At 40.8% G+C, this 15,276-nt stretch overlaps 1 long non-coding RNA gene across 1 annotated transcript in view; it reads left to right on the top strand.

The window, feature by feature from the left end:
- LOC121104271 overlaps positions 1-15,276 on the top strand; it is a 211,626-nt gene that overhangs the window by 149,527 nt on the left and 46,823 nt on the right. The gene's annotated exons all lie outside the window — the stretch shown is intronic.

Below are 15,276 nucleotides of genomic sequence, written 5' to 3'. Positions count from 1 at the left end.
GATCTGAAATATCCTCACCTCATCTGCGTGGCAGTGTGGACAGGAACGCTTTGGGGTTTTTGGTGGGTGAAGGACAGAGAAGGGGAGAGTGGTCAATGCATAGATGGAAGGCTCTGAGACCACTGCCCTTGAGAGACCCTCCTCATTTGATACTGAGTCTAATGATTTTGACCTCTGAGTAGTCCAGATGTGATAGCCAACGACAGGGACTTTGTGTCAAGGACCAGAACTGGATTTACACTTCAGCCATAGTAGAAGTGAATTCAGTGTTCTACTGACAAATGGTTAACAACCAGCTTTCTGGGGTTGGAAAAAGTCCTGATCTACAGCATTTGACAATTTCTGTGGTATACATATTCCCACCATTGCTGAGCTTTTTTTTAATAATATATATTTTTAATAATACTTTTTATTACATTAGTCACCATACAGTACATCCCTAGTTTTTGATGTAAAGTTCCATGATTCATTACTTGCATATAACACCCAGTGCACCATGCAATACATGCCCTCCTTAATACCCATCACCAGCCTATCCCATTTCCCCACCCTCCTCCCCTCTGAAGCCCTCAGTTTGTTTCCCAGAGTCCATAGTCTTGCATGGTTCATTCCCCCTTCTCTTTACCCCCCTTTCTTCTTCCCTTTCTTCTCCTACCGATCTTCCTACTTCTTATGTTCCATAAATGAGTGAAACCATATGATAATTGTCTTTCTATGCTTGACTTATTTCGCCTAGCATTATCTCCTCCAGTCCCATCCATGTTGCAGCAAATGTTGAGAAATCCTTCTTTTTGATGGCTGAGTAATATTCCATTGTATATATGGACCACATCGTCTTAATCCAGTCATCTGTTGAAGGGCATCTCGGCTCCTTCCATGATTTAGCTATTGTGGACAATGCTGCTATGAACATTGGGGTGCATATGGCTGATCTTAAGTTACCAACCTGACATCACTGAACATTAAGTCGGGGAGAGGTGTTAAAGATTGTTTCTCATGAGCCCACACATGCTGGCTCCAGCATGCTTGTGCACAGATTCACCATGAGACAGAGGAGGCTCAGACTTCAGGGCTGCTCATTTGTAGGGCTCCTTCCAAGGCCTGTACAATGTGTTCACATGGGCATAATGTTTTTGTACAGTTTGGAAAAGTTAGATGTAGTAACTGCATTGGTTAAGATTCTTGCTTCTTTCCACTCCTTGTGCTGAAGGACTTGGAGTAGCTATGGGCACATTGTAATTTGTTGTGATTTCTTTTTTATTGTAAATATATATTATTTGTGTACCTAATTTTGATTTGTAATTTTATTTTCTTTTTCTTAAAGAGGGCCTCCAAACCTATATATACTTCCAGCTGCAAAGCATGGGTCTATCCTGGGAGTAAATTCAATTGCGACTCACCCTCCAGAAAATTTTGGTTATTGTTACTCTGTACCTTAGAGACACACTGGTGTATATAAATTCATTACTGGATATTTTGATCCAAACTAACTTCCTAGAATGCGACTTTTGTTATGCCAGAGCTCTGCTCAAAACACTCATGGCTCCCCTTGAGCCCTTAAATTGGCATTCAAGGATCTCCATAGATTGACCATCTCCTTCTGAAAATATCTTCTTTAGTCCCTCTTTATCCCCCCCCCCAAAAACTGTCTCCCTTGTGACTTTAATTAGGTTGTTTTCTCTGCCTGGATCACCTTTTCTGTCTCCTCTCTTTTGGGTTTGCCAGATGCTTTTTCTGTATCTATTGAGATGATCGTGTGTGTGTGTCCTTTTTTATATTAATATGGTGTATTACATTGATTTTCAGGTGTTAAACTGACCTCGCATTCCTGGCATAAATCCTACTTGGTCATAGTGTATAATCCTTTTTATATTTTGCTGAATTCAGTTTGCCAGTATTTTGTTGAGGATTTTTGCATATATGTTCATAAGAATTATTGAACTTTAGCTTTCTTATGATGCCTTTGTCTGGTTTCAGTATCAAGGTAATTCCAGTCTCACATAATGAGTTGAGAAGTGTTCCCTTCTGTTTTTTGGAAGAGTTTGTGATGGTTTGGTACTAATTTTTCTTTAAATGTTTTGGTATAATTCAGTGAAATCCTCTGACATTGGGCTTTTATTTGTGGGAAGTTTTTAAATTACTAATTCTCTTTTCTTGTTATAGGTCCATTCAGATTTTTTATTTCTTCTTGAGTCAGTTTGGATAGTTTGCATCTTTCTAGGAATTTGTCCGTTTCAACTAAGTTATCTAATTTGTAGGGATATGGTTGTTTGAAGTATTCCCTTTTATGGGGTTATCTGCGAGATAGAGTGTGTTTTGTTCCAGACTACTGCAGTAAAGTGAATGTCACAGGCGAGTCAAATGAATTTTTTGGTTTCCTAGGGCATATAAAAATTACGTTTATGCTCTATATTAAGTGTGCAATAGCATGTCTAAAAAACCAATGCACAGGTAATAATGAAAAAACTAGTTAAAAAATGAATGAATGATGAGGGGCGCCTGGGTGGCACAGCGGTTAAGCGTCTGCCTTCGGCTCAGGGCGTGATCCCGGTGATCTGGGATCAAGCCCCACATCAGGCTCCTCCGCTATGAGCCTGCTTCTTCCTCTCCCACTCCCCCTGCTTGTGTTCCCTCTCTCGCTGGCTGTCTCTATCTCTGTCGAATAAATAAATAAAATCTTTAAAAAAAATGAATGAATGATGAGAGACTGTGGACTCTGGGAAACAAACTGAGGGCTTCAGAGGGGAAGGGGAGTGGGGGACTGGGATAGGCCAGTGATGGATATTAAGGAGGGCATATATTGCATGGTGCACTGGGTGTTGTACGCAAATAATGAATCATGGAACATTACATCAAAAACTAAGGATATACTGTGTTATGACTGACACAACAAAATAAAAATTATTATAAAAAAATGAATGAATAAATAAAAATACTTTATTACTAAAAAATGCTAACCATCATCTGAGCTTTCAGCAACTTGTAATCACTGATCACAGGTCACCATAACAAATATAATAATAATGAAAAGTTTGAAATATCACAAGAATTACCAAAATGTGACACAGAGACACAAAGTGAGCTAATGCTGTTAGAAAAATGGTGCCTATAGGCACTCAATGCAGGGTTGTCAAACCTTTAATTTATTAAAAAGTGCAATGTCTATGAATCTCAATAAAATGAAACCCACTGAAATGGGGTGTGCCGGTAAGCCTTTCTGTTTCTGTAAGATTGGTAGTGATGTCTTCTCTCTCATTTCTGATTTCAGTTATTTGAGCCTTCTTTTTGTTTTGACCAGTCTAGATCAAATTCAGTCAATTTTGTTGATCTTTTCAAAGAATGACTTTGTATTTTGTTGATTTTCTCTATTATTTTTCTAGTCTTTATTTCATTTTTCTCTAGTCTTTATTTCCTTTCTTCTGCTTGTTCTGGGTTTAGTTTGCTCTTCTTTTTCTAGGGGAAAGTACTGGGAAAGACCCTAAAAACTGTGTAACCCAATATCGATGTCTTAGGAGATTGGCTGAAGACCCAAAATTAAAAAAAAAAACAACAACATTATAAAGATGCCAAACACATCTATGCAGATTACTGAAAGGTAGCAGAAATGGCCCAGTGACTACTCACCCCCACCATCTATCTCCAGCCTACATAGAAGAAAATAGAGTTTTGCAAGGAATTCAGTTGTCTTTGTGTCCTCCCATATCCCCTACTTCATGAGTAAGAAAGAGATGCTTCCCCCAGACACATTGACAGGACTTCAGAAGTACTTGCAGAGATTGGTAGTGGGCTGTCAGAAGAGGAGTTTGGTACTACCCCCTGGCAGGATATTTGCTGAGCTTCGGAAACCCATGGGCTGTCTTGCTGCATGGAGAGAGGGAAGGGCAGTGAGAGTGGTTATAACATACATCACCTGGAGTTTGGGAGTGGTTGTGAACATGGAGACTGCTGTCTGCTTTTTTCCAGGGACTTGGAAGGCTGGCTGGAGTGACCTGTGGTGACTAGGGGAGGGGCAAGGCCGGGGCAGTAGAGCAGCCTTGCATGAGCATTTCCTATATGTTATGTGGACAGACTAGGGCTCAGGCTGTCTTGACGAGACCTGCCTACTGGGAAGAGGGACTCTGAGCAGTAAAAGGCTATGAGGAGGACCACTTAGGAAAGTGCTGAGAAAGGGATCAAAGGGCCAGAGAGTGCACGACCATCAGTAGGAAGCTGTACTGTGCAGTGAGTAGGTGTCTATGAGAGCCTAGAAATGCATTCCCAGTGGGTGGGTAGGGTGGTCAACATTTTGGCATCTGATGTTACAATGAGGGCAAACAGCCAGCCAGTAATGTCTTAGGGAGCTATGATCAGGAGTTAACTCCTCTGTTCTCCTATGTGCACTCCCTTCAGTATCTAGGTAGGTTATATGACCTAATCAGCAAGTCCTCTTAGGAGCTCTGTGTGACAAAGAACATCAGGCACATGGACCTTGATTCCTGCCTTGCCTCATTTGCTATGCCCTATGCCACTGACCAGGAGTGATAAATAGGAGATCCTCAGGCCAGCCTCCCATTGCACAGACAGGGTAATTAGGGCCTAGAGAGGGGAGAGGCCTTGCCCAAGATAATACGTGCAGGCTCCTGAGAGGCTCCTGTATGAGAGGCTTCTGAGCCCTCCAACTCCTGGAAGCTGTGGCCCTTTCCTATCCATTCAACACAGACGACAGTCATTGTAAAAGGACACAAGTTGGGGAGGGAGAAGCAGGGAGGGAGAGGATAAAATGTAGATTCTCTGAATTTTATTTTCATCATCAGAGGTTTCTCAGGGAAAACGATAGTTCCATCCTAGACAGGGAAGTGGAAATGGCCTATGCTAATGTGTGCAAGTTGTGGAAAATGCTTTATTTTAACCCTGTTCCCCAGAAGTCATATTCATCTATTCGAAACTGCCAATCAACCTTCCAGCAAAGGAAAACACACGCACACCTCTGCACAAATGGCTTTGATTAGGCTTAGCTGTAGGTTTAAGAAAATTTAATCATCTTAACCTGTTTAGTCTTTTCCCTGATGAAAATCATCAGTCAGATTCCAGCATGAGCCTGTTAGAACTGAGCGGCTGTCAGCACCGTTGTTTATGTTAATACGTTATAGGCATGAAATGGAGGAGAGTGGAGTTATGAGAAGAAGTCCTGAGTGAATTAGGAGAGTAGGGGTCTGTGGCAGGCCCCCGAGGCTGACAGGCGGGGCTCGGGAAGGACTGTTTATTTATGCATCTCAAGCTACAGTCTCCTCTACCTGTTGGAAGGGATGTTGAGCAACTCCAAAGCGCATTTCTCTCTGTGGTCAGGGTCTGGAACCCTATAGATGCCATGTGCTAGCTGTGCGACCTCAGGTAAGTTACTTAACCTCTCTCAATGTCAGTTTCCTCATCTGAGAGATGGGGCTAACAGGAGTAACTAGCCCACTAGATGGCTTCATAGATTACTGGCACGTTGGATGAAGGCGTGGTACTGATTAGCAAATGCTCAGTCATACACTCCATGGCATCAGCATTATCCCTCTTTCCTGATGCCAGCCAGCAACTTCATGGTGCTCTCTCCTAGTACCCTGGACTCTGTGGGCATCGGCCAGTGGCTGATTCCCACTCAGTGTGAAATGGTCTGCTGGGCACACATTGGAAAGGCCCTAAATCTGGAGTCTTGATCCATCTCTGTTATGAGGACCTAGGTGACTTTAGGGAAATCACTGCTTCTTTGGATTTGGTTTCTTGGTCTACCACATGAGACCTCTCTTTGTGCCCATCATCCACTTTCCCCTTCCTCCTAGAGAAAAATCCCAATGCCACCCAACTGAAGAGTTGCATTTCTCAGCTTCCTTATAGTTAGGTGTGCCGGGTGACTACTTTTGGCCATTGAAATCCAAGAAGAAATGTTATGTGGAACTTCTAGAAAGTCTTCCAAAAGAGGGAGAAGAAATAAGTCAATGTCTATCAATATGTGAATAAACAATGGCCAAGCAATGAGATTCTGCTGATGCACACAACATGGGTATATCTCAGAAGTGTTATGCTGAGTGACAGAATCCAGACACAGAAGAGTAAATTCTAAATTATTGCACTTTATGTGAAGTTCTAGAATAGGAAAACTAATCTATAGTAATGTCAAAGGGGGGCATCAATGGCAAAGAAATATGAGAGAACTTTCTAGGGAGATGGAAATGTGCTGTATCTCAAATGTGGGTGTTTAAATTTGTCAAAAATTCATCAGGCTCTATACTTAAAATGTGTATTTTATTTTAGGTAAATTGTACCTCAATAAAAAATTTTTTAACTAAAAAAAATGACAAAGAGCTTCCGTGTCCACAGATGTGATGGCTGGAGCTCTAGCAGCCATCTTGGACATGAAAATGAGGATTAGGCCCCACTAATTGAAGAGCAGTGAACTAGAGGGAGCCTGGGTCCCTGTAGACTTTGTGGAGTCACCATACCAGGCCTAGACTGCCTGTCTCTGGATTTCTTTATGTGAGAGAGAAACATTTCATCTTGTTGAAGCCATTGTTAGCCGTTGCTATTGCTCTTGCTTATGTGCAGTTGAACCGAGTCCTGACAGAAGGAAGATGACTGTAGGGCAACAGGAAGGCCAAGAGAGAATGATTAGAATAGTCCTGAGCCTGTTATTACTACTGTGATTATTATTTGTCTCTTCTTTCTCTCGCTGGTATGCTGCTGAGGAGCGCACCAGCAGATGGCAGATGAGGTGGGGACATGGCGCTGGGACAACTTTCCCCTGGGGCCATCTGACAGACTGAGCCCAGGGCAGGCCTAGCTTTATTCCTTACCTCCCCACCTCTTCTGCCTACTCCTTCTGCCTTTAAACCCCCATCACAGAGAAATGGACCGGAAACTAGAGTGGCCCTTAGAGAGCGGGGGGGGCTGTCTCTTCCTCACAGGGTGGGTTCCCCTCTCACAGTGGAGAATTCTGAAGCCCAGAGATGGGCAGGAACTGGTCCAGGCTGCATTTGGCAGTCTAGTCCCATTGGTGGCAGGGCCCCCTCCAGTGCCCTTCCCCCTGTGTTACCCTGACCTCTGGTTATATGCAGCTCCAACAGGAGAGATAGGAGGTCCCAAGGATGCCCAGCAGGCCTGAGGTGGAAGTGGACTGACTGCCTTGAAGCTGGGCCTGGAGCTTGCCTCCTTTTTTCAGTGCTACGCCAGTCACGGGGCATGCCAACATGTGCCTGCATGGGGAGCTCATGCTGTGTGTCTGCTTCAGGCTGGAGTGCAAGAAGGGATGGGTCATGGGGTGCCCTTGAGAAATGGGGCAGCAGGGGTGGGGGTGCTGTTCCCCCAATCTCTGGATTGTAGAGTAGGAACACTCCATCAGCTTAGGCCTCGTGAAGGAGAGGAGGTCCTGGTGTTTCTATAAACACATGCATATACACACTCACATGTGCATACACACATACAGGCTTGCACATACTTCCAGCAGGCACATGCATGGTTGTACACACACAGATGCACGCACACTTACGTATATGCAAGCACTCACCACACTGAACATCTAGGAGCCTACTTGCTTCCTCCCCTTCAGCTGCACAAACTCTTACTACTGCTTAAGTACCTCTTTTCCAGGGAGGCTTTGTCACATCTGTCTGCCAGAGACCCTCCCAGCCCCATGCAGCTCTACTCTGAGCCTTTACCACACTGTTCGTAATAATAGTTCTGATGTCTTTTCTGATAAACTGTGAACTTCATAAGGGCAGGATCTGTCCAGCTTGGCCACCCTGTACCCCAGCACTGGACCTGGCACTTAGTAGGTGCTTAAATAATGTGTGTTGAATGGATACATAAATATACACATTCATCCCTCTGTGTCTGTTTCTCCCATGTGACTGGGAGCTCCTTGAGAATGGGGTCTTATCTTGAATGTCTCTGTAAAGGTGTTCAAGAGTGCTTGTTGAATGGCTAAAGGAGGGGATAAATGCCTACTACACACACACACACACACACACACACACACACACACACACACACAGAAATTCTGAAACCTTCCTGTTCACTCAAACTCCTGTGTAGTAAATTAAAGATGGCCCTACCTTTTATCTTACTATTCCAATTGAAAGTGTCATCTGATCACCTTTTCCTTGCATCTGGGTTGGCATTAGTGACTTAGAATGCAGCAGAAATGGGGTACCTGGCTTGCTCAGTCAGAAGAGCATGCAACTCTTGATCTTGGGGTTTTGAGTTTGAACCCCATGTTGGATGTAGAGATTACTTAAAAATAAATAAACAAACTTTGGAGTGTAGCAGAAATGATGTCCTGAGTTTCTGAAGCTAGATCATAAGAAGCCTCGCAGCGTCTGCTTGGGCATGTTGAAATATTTACTCTTAGGACCCAAGTGCCATGCTATGAGGAAGCCCAAGCTGACAGATGACACCAACTTTCTGGCCATGTCGTTATCTTGGCATATTGCCTCAGCTGATAAGCAAAGATGAGCTCCCCCTGCCCATTAAGCTCTACCCAAGGTGCATATTCATAAACAAAATTAACAGTGATTGTTATAAGCCACTACATTTTGGGGTGGCTCGTTATGCAGCAGTATATAACTAGAACACCATCTAGTCACATGTATGTGTGAGAGGAAGTGCTACCTGAGGTCTTTCAAGGGATGGCTGTCAGTCTGCACAGGTTACATCCCTGGACCCCTTCTCAGGGGAAGGAGCAGATAAGGCAGCTGTCCAGGACTCTGAGTCGGCTTGGGATGGGCAGGATGGAAGAGAGGGCAGCACCCCAAAGGATAGGCAGAAGGTGTTTGGGGCTCTCATCACTGTCTGGGCCAGCAGCTGTATGAGGATCTTGTATACTCTCTAAGGATTTCACATACACACATGTACTTGAAGCATTACTCAGAAGCTGGTGTTAGAAGCTGTCTGTACTAAGAACCTAGAATCCACTTATCTTCCTGCGTCCATCAGTGACTCCTCCTCCTCAAAGCCCCCCCTCCCCACCTTGCCTGGAGCAAGAGGATAAGAGATGCTGGTGAGAACTGGAGGACAGTAAGCCATGGGGCTTGTAAAGAGCCATCTGATGTGAGCCCAGCACCCTCCATACTGGCAGTTTGGGCCAGATCTAATGTGCTAATGTGTACAAGTCCATGATGGTGAGGGGTCTGGGTCCGCACATGTGGTGTGGCTGGCCAGCTCACACCTGAACTTACTGACTCCTTGGCCCACCTTCTACTTCAAGGTGTCTAGAATACAGAGAGGCTCTCACAAATGCATCTGGCCTGTGGGCAATGGGAGGGATCTCTGACTGACAGAGATTCCCAGAATTTAAAATCAAAGAGTCACTCCTTCAGTCAAACTCTGTCATTTCCAGGATCCTTTCAGAATGTGAATTTTTAAGGAAGAGAAAACCTAAGAAGTTTCCCAATATGTAATATACTAAGTATTGTACGTAATCTACCAGGGGAAGGGGGTAAGCTGTTGTTAGTTATTAATACTTTAACATGAATTAGTATACTCATTTCTTTGAATTGAGGGCAGAGTGCAACAATGAGAGTTAAGTACATTCATGGATGGGGGAGAATTACTGAAAAGAAGAAAGAGAAAGGAAAGTAATATTTTAGAAGAATATTTACCAGGAGCCCAGATTTGCTTAAGTCTAGCTTTGAGACAGAAAATGCCTGATATTTTTGCCCCAAATGTCTGTGAAAGGACTCCCATTTCTGAAGCAAGGATGCCTTCAATATCCTGGACAACCTTCTAAGTGAAAACAGTGTTAGGGCAGATAAAATATTTCTAAAATTATAATACGCCACTGAGTTGACAAGAAAGTAGGGAATCCCAGAACCTGAAACTGGATGCTGGAACAGAGCACAGTGATAGCTTTAATCCAGGATTTGCCAAACACTGTGACCAGAAGCCTCCATGTCGTTGCTGGGCTGGGAGTGAGAGAAAACAGATAAATCCTGGGGCCTGCCCATGTGAGCAGTTTATTTTGTTGATTGATTGATTGATTGAGAGGGAGAGAAAGAGAGAAAGAATCCCAAGCAGACTCCCCACTGTGTGTAGAGCCTGACACGGGGCTCCATCCCAGGTTCCTGAGACCATGACCTAAGCTGAAATCAAGAGTCAGACACTTGAGACACCTGGGTGGCTTAGTTGGTTAGGTCTCTACCTTTGGCTTAAGTCATGATCCCAGGGTCCTGGGATCAAGTCCCATGCCAGTCCCACATTGAGTTCCCTGCTCAGCGGGGAACCTGCTTCTTCCTCTGCCTGCTGCTCCCTCTGCTTGTGCTCTCTTAAAAATAAATAAATAAAGTCTTTAAAAAAAATCTTAACCAACTGAGCCACCCAGGTGCCCCCCATGTGTGCAGTTTAGTAAAGGACCCCTGCATAAAACTGGGACTCTAAGAGGTACACCTTTAATAGAAGAGTAACCAAGAAATGAACCCCACTCCACGGAAGAGAGAATAAGGACAACTTGACCCTGTGTGGATGGGGAAAAGAATGCCTCTTCTGAGAATACTTAACCAAAAGTTGATTCTGACATGGGTACATGTCCAAATTCATGTGTAACCTGAAATCCTTAAGCAGAGAGTCTAATTAAAAATGGTCCCTGGTCAGTGCTTCCTATAGGTGACTGGCAGGAACAAAGACACATTGCTTCTGCAGGAAGCCAAGGTCAGCACAGGCTCAGAGATTTTTCATAGATGTAGAGTTCCAAGGAACATTTCAGTTCAAGTCAAAAATCATAAAATCCTAACAGGACATAAGACACCATGAATGAGAATTAGCAGAAACAGTGGGCTGCAGACTCAGACCAATAACTTCAGATACTGAAATGATCAGACATGGGAAATAGCTATGCCTAATGTGTTTTCAGAAATAAAAGAAAGGTTTGATAATATGAGCACAGCAAAGGACACTGTTTTTAAATTAATTAATTATTTTTAATTTTTTAAAAAATTTAATTCCAGTAGAGTTAACATATAGCGTTATATTAGTTTCAGGTGTACAATATTCAGCAACTCTATGTGTGGCTCAGTGCTCATCATGAAAAGTGTACTCTTATTCCCCTTTACCTGTTTAACCCATCCCTCCACCCACCTCCTCTCTGGTAACCTCTCTGGTAACCAGTTTGTTCTCTGTAGTTAAGAGTCTGTTTTTTTGGTTTGTCTCTTTTACTCTTTATCCCTTTGTTTTGTTTTTTTAAATTCCACTTATGAGTGAAGTCATGTGGTATTTGTCTTTCTCTGACTTATTTTGCTTAGCATCATACTGCCTAACTCCATCCATGTTTTTTCAAATGGCAAGATTTCACTCTTTTTCATGGCTGAGTAATAATTCCATTAATTATAGCCCATGCTCTCTTCTAGGATTTTTAGGGCTTCAGATCTCACATTTAGGTCCTTAATCCATTTTGAGTTTATTTTTGTGTATGGTGTAAAAAAGTGGTCCAGTTTTATTCTTTTGCATGTCACTGTCCAGTTTTCCCAGGACCCTTTGTTGAAGAGATTGTCTTTTCCCATTGCATAGTCTCACCTCTTTTGTTGAAGATTAATTGATGATCATATAATAATGGGTTTATTTCTGGATTTTCTATTGGGTTCCATTGATCCATGTGTCTGTTTTGTGCCAATATCATACTGTTTGATTACTACAACTTGTAGTATATCTTCAAATCTACGATTGTGATGCCTTCAGTTTTGTTCTTCTTTTTCAAGATTGCTTTGGCTATTTGAGGTCTTCTGTGGTTCCATGAAAGTTCTAGGATTATTTGTTCTAGTTCTGTGAAAAGTGTTGTTGGTATTTTGGTAGGGATTGCATTAATGTGTAGATTGCTTTGGGCTGTAGAGATATTTTAACAATATATGTTCTTCAATCCATGAGCATGGAATGTCTTTTCATTTCTTTTTGTCATCTTCAATTTCTTTCATCAATGGTTTATAGTTTTCAGAGTGAACAGGTCTTTCACATCCTGGATTAAGTTTATTCCTATATATTTATTATTTTTGGTATAATTATAAATGGGATTGTTTTCTTAATTTCTCTTTCTGCTACTTATTAGTGTATAGAAATGTAATAGATTTCTGTATATTGATTTCTGTATATTGACTTACTGAATTCATTTATCAGTTCTAGCAGTTTTTTGGTGGAGTCTTTAGGGTTTTCCACATATCCTATCATGTTATCTGCCAATAGTGAAGGTTTTATTTCTTCCTGACCAATTTGGATGTCTTTTATTTCCTTTTGTTTTCTGATTGCTGTGGCGAGGACTTCTAGTGCCATGTTGAATATAAGTGGGGAGAGGGAACATCTGACCTTAGGGGAAAACCTCTCGGTTTTTCACCATTGAGTGTGATGTTAACTGTGGGTTTTTCATATATGGCCTTTATTATGTTTAGATATGTTCCCTCAAAACCTACTTTGTTGAGGGTTTTTATCATGAATGGATGTTGTACTCTGTCATAATGCTTTTTCTGCATCTTCTGAAATGATCATATGTTTTTTATCTTTTCTCTTGTCGATGTAATGTATCGTGTTGATTAATTTGCAAATATTGAACCACCCTTTCAACCCAGGAATAAATCGTTGTGAATGACTTTTCTAATGTATTTTTGGATTCAGTTTGCTAGTTTTTGAGGGTTTTTGCATCTACGTTCATTGGAGATATTGGCCTGTAGTTCTTCTTCTTTTATTGTAGTGCCTTTATCTGGTTTTGTTATAAGGGTAATGCTGCCCTCATGGAATGATTGGGAAGTTTTCCTTCCTTTTCTATTTTTTGGAATAGTTTGAGAAGAATAGGTAAATGTTTGGTAGAAGTCTCTTGTGAAGCCGTCTGGTCCTGGACTTTTGTTTGTTGGAAGTTTTTTGATTACTGAGTCAATTTCAGTGCTGGTAATTGGTCTCTTGAGATTTTCTGTTTCTTCCTGATCCACTTTTGGGAGGTTTTATGTTTCTGGAAATTTATCCGTTTCTTCTAGGTTGTCCAGTTTGTTGGCATATAATTTTTCACAATATTCTCTTAACAATTGTTTGTATTTCTGTGGTGCTGGTTATTTTTCCTCTTTCTCTTCTAATTTTGTTTATTTGATTTCTCTCTTTTTAAAGATTTTTGGATGAGTCTGGCTAAAGGTTTATCAATTTTATTGATCTTTTCAAAGAACCGGCTCCTAATTTCATTGATCTGTTCTACTATTGTGTTTTTTTAGTTTCTGTTTTATTTCCACTCATATCTTTATTATTTCCGTCTTTCTACTATTTTTGGGTTTTGTTTGTTCTTCTTTTTCTAGCTCCTTCAGGACTAAGATTAGGTTTTTTATTTGATATTTTTCTTGCTTCTTGAGGTAGGCCTGTTTTGCTATAAACTTACCTTTTAGAACTGCTTTTGCTGCATTCCAAAGATTTTGTAATGTTGTGTTTTCATTTTCATTTGTCTCCATGTATTTTTTTATTTCCTCTTTGATTTCTTGGTTGACCCATTCATTGTTTAGTAGCACATCATTTAACCTACATGTATTGTTTTCTTTCCAGATTTTTTCTTGTGGTTGCTTTCTAGTTTCATAGCATTGTGGTTGGAAAAGATGCATGGTATGACTTCGATCTTTGAATTTGTTGAGGCTCATTTTGTGGCCTAATATTTGATTCATTCTGGGGAATGTTCCATGTGCACTTGAAAAGAATGTGTATTCTGCTGTTTTATGATGGAATGTTCTAAATATATCTGTTAAGCCCATCTGGTCCAGTGTGTCATTCAAAGCCACTGTTTCCTTGTTGATCTTCTGTTTGGATGATCTATCCACTGACATAAGTGGAGTGTTGAAGCCCTTTACTGTTATTATATTACTGTTGTTTACCTTCTTTATGTTATTATTAGCTGCTTTATATATTTGGGTGTTCACATGTTGGGTGCATAAATATTTAAAATTGTTGTATCTTCTTATTGAATTGTCCCTTTTATGATTATGTAGTGTCGTTTGTTTTAAACAGTCTTTGTTTTAAAGTATTTTGTCTGATATAAGTATTGCTACCCTGGGTTTGTTTTAACATTGATTTGCATCATAAATGTTTCTCCATCCCCTCACTTTCAATCTGCATGTGTCTTTAGGTCTGAAATGAGTCTCTTACAGGCAGCACATATAAATGGATCTTGGTTTTTGTTTTGTTTTGAGAGAGAGAGAGTGTGTTGGGGGGAAGGGGCAGAGGGAGAGGGAGAGAGAGACTCCCAAGCAGGCTCCATGTCTAGCCCGGAGCCTGTCATGGGTCTTGATCCCATGTCCCTGAGATCGGGACCTGAGCCAAATCAAGAGTCAGATGCTTAATTGACCAAGTCACTCAGGTGCCCCAGGTATTGTTTTTTTTTTTTTTAATCCACTCTGTCACCTTATGTCTTTTGATTGGAGTGTTTAATGAATTTATATTCAAGTAATTATTGATAGATATGTATTTATTGCTATCTTGGTACTTGTTTTATGGTTGTTTTATAGTTTTTCTCTGATCCTTTCTTTTGTTCACTTTCATGGTTTTCTGACTTTTGTTAGTGATATACTTGGATTTCTTTCTCTTTATTCTTTGCATATCTATTACTGGTTTTTGATTACCATTAGCTTTATATATAATATCTTGAGCATTTAGCAGTCTATGTTAAATTGATGGTCACTTAAGTTTGAACCCATCCTTTATTCCTTTCCCCATCATACTAGGTTAGATATAGCTGAAGAGAAAAATTAATGAACTGATATAATTATTTTTTTGTTTGGTTTTTGGTTTGGGGTTTTTGTTTTTTGTTTTTTTGGATAAGATAATTCTCAAAAAGTTATCTAGTATCCAAAGTTATGGACAACAAAAAAGGAAGGTTAAGAGACATGAAGAATAGGGCATGAAGGTCTAATATATATTTACTTGGTGTTCCAGAAGGAGATGATTGTAGAAATAATGGGGAAGAGGCAGTCTTCAAAAAAAATAAAATAGTGGCTGGAACTTACAAGAATTTCTTAAAGACCCCAAAACTTATATTTAAGAAGTACAACAAATTTCAACTAAGATAAATAGAAATTCACAGCCACGTATATATTTTGGTGAAACTACAGAACATCAAAGACACTTTACTTTTAAGTGTGTATATAACACACTCTTCTGTATGTTGAGTTGACTCTTAAACAACATGATTTCAAACTGCGCAGGTCCCCATATACACAGATTCTCTTTTTGATTAATACAGAGTGCTATAAATGTATTTTCTCTTTTTCTGATTTTCTTAATACTATTTTCTTTTCTTTAGCTTACTTTATTGTA

Source organism: Ursus maritimus, unplaced genomic scaffold (assembly GCF_017311325.1).
Source record: "Ursus maritimus isolate PB19 unplaced genomic scaffold, ASM1731132v1 scaffold_20, whole genome shotgun sequence".
NCBI classification, from domain to species: domain Eukaryota; kingdom Metazoa; phylum Chordata; class Mammalia; order Carnivora; family Ursidae; genus Ursus; species Ursus maritimus.
The sequence above is the reverse complement of the archived record's forward strand: the minus strand, read 5'-3'. Positions and strand labels throughout refer to the sequence as shown.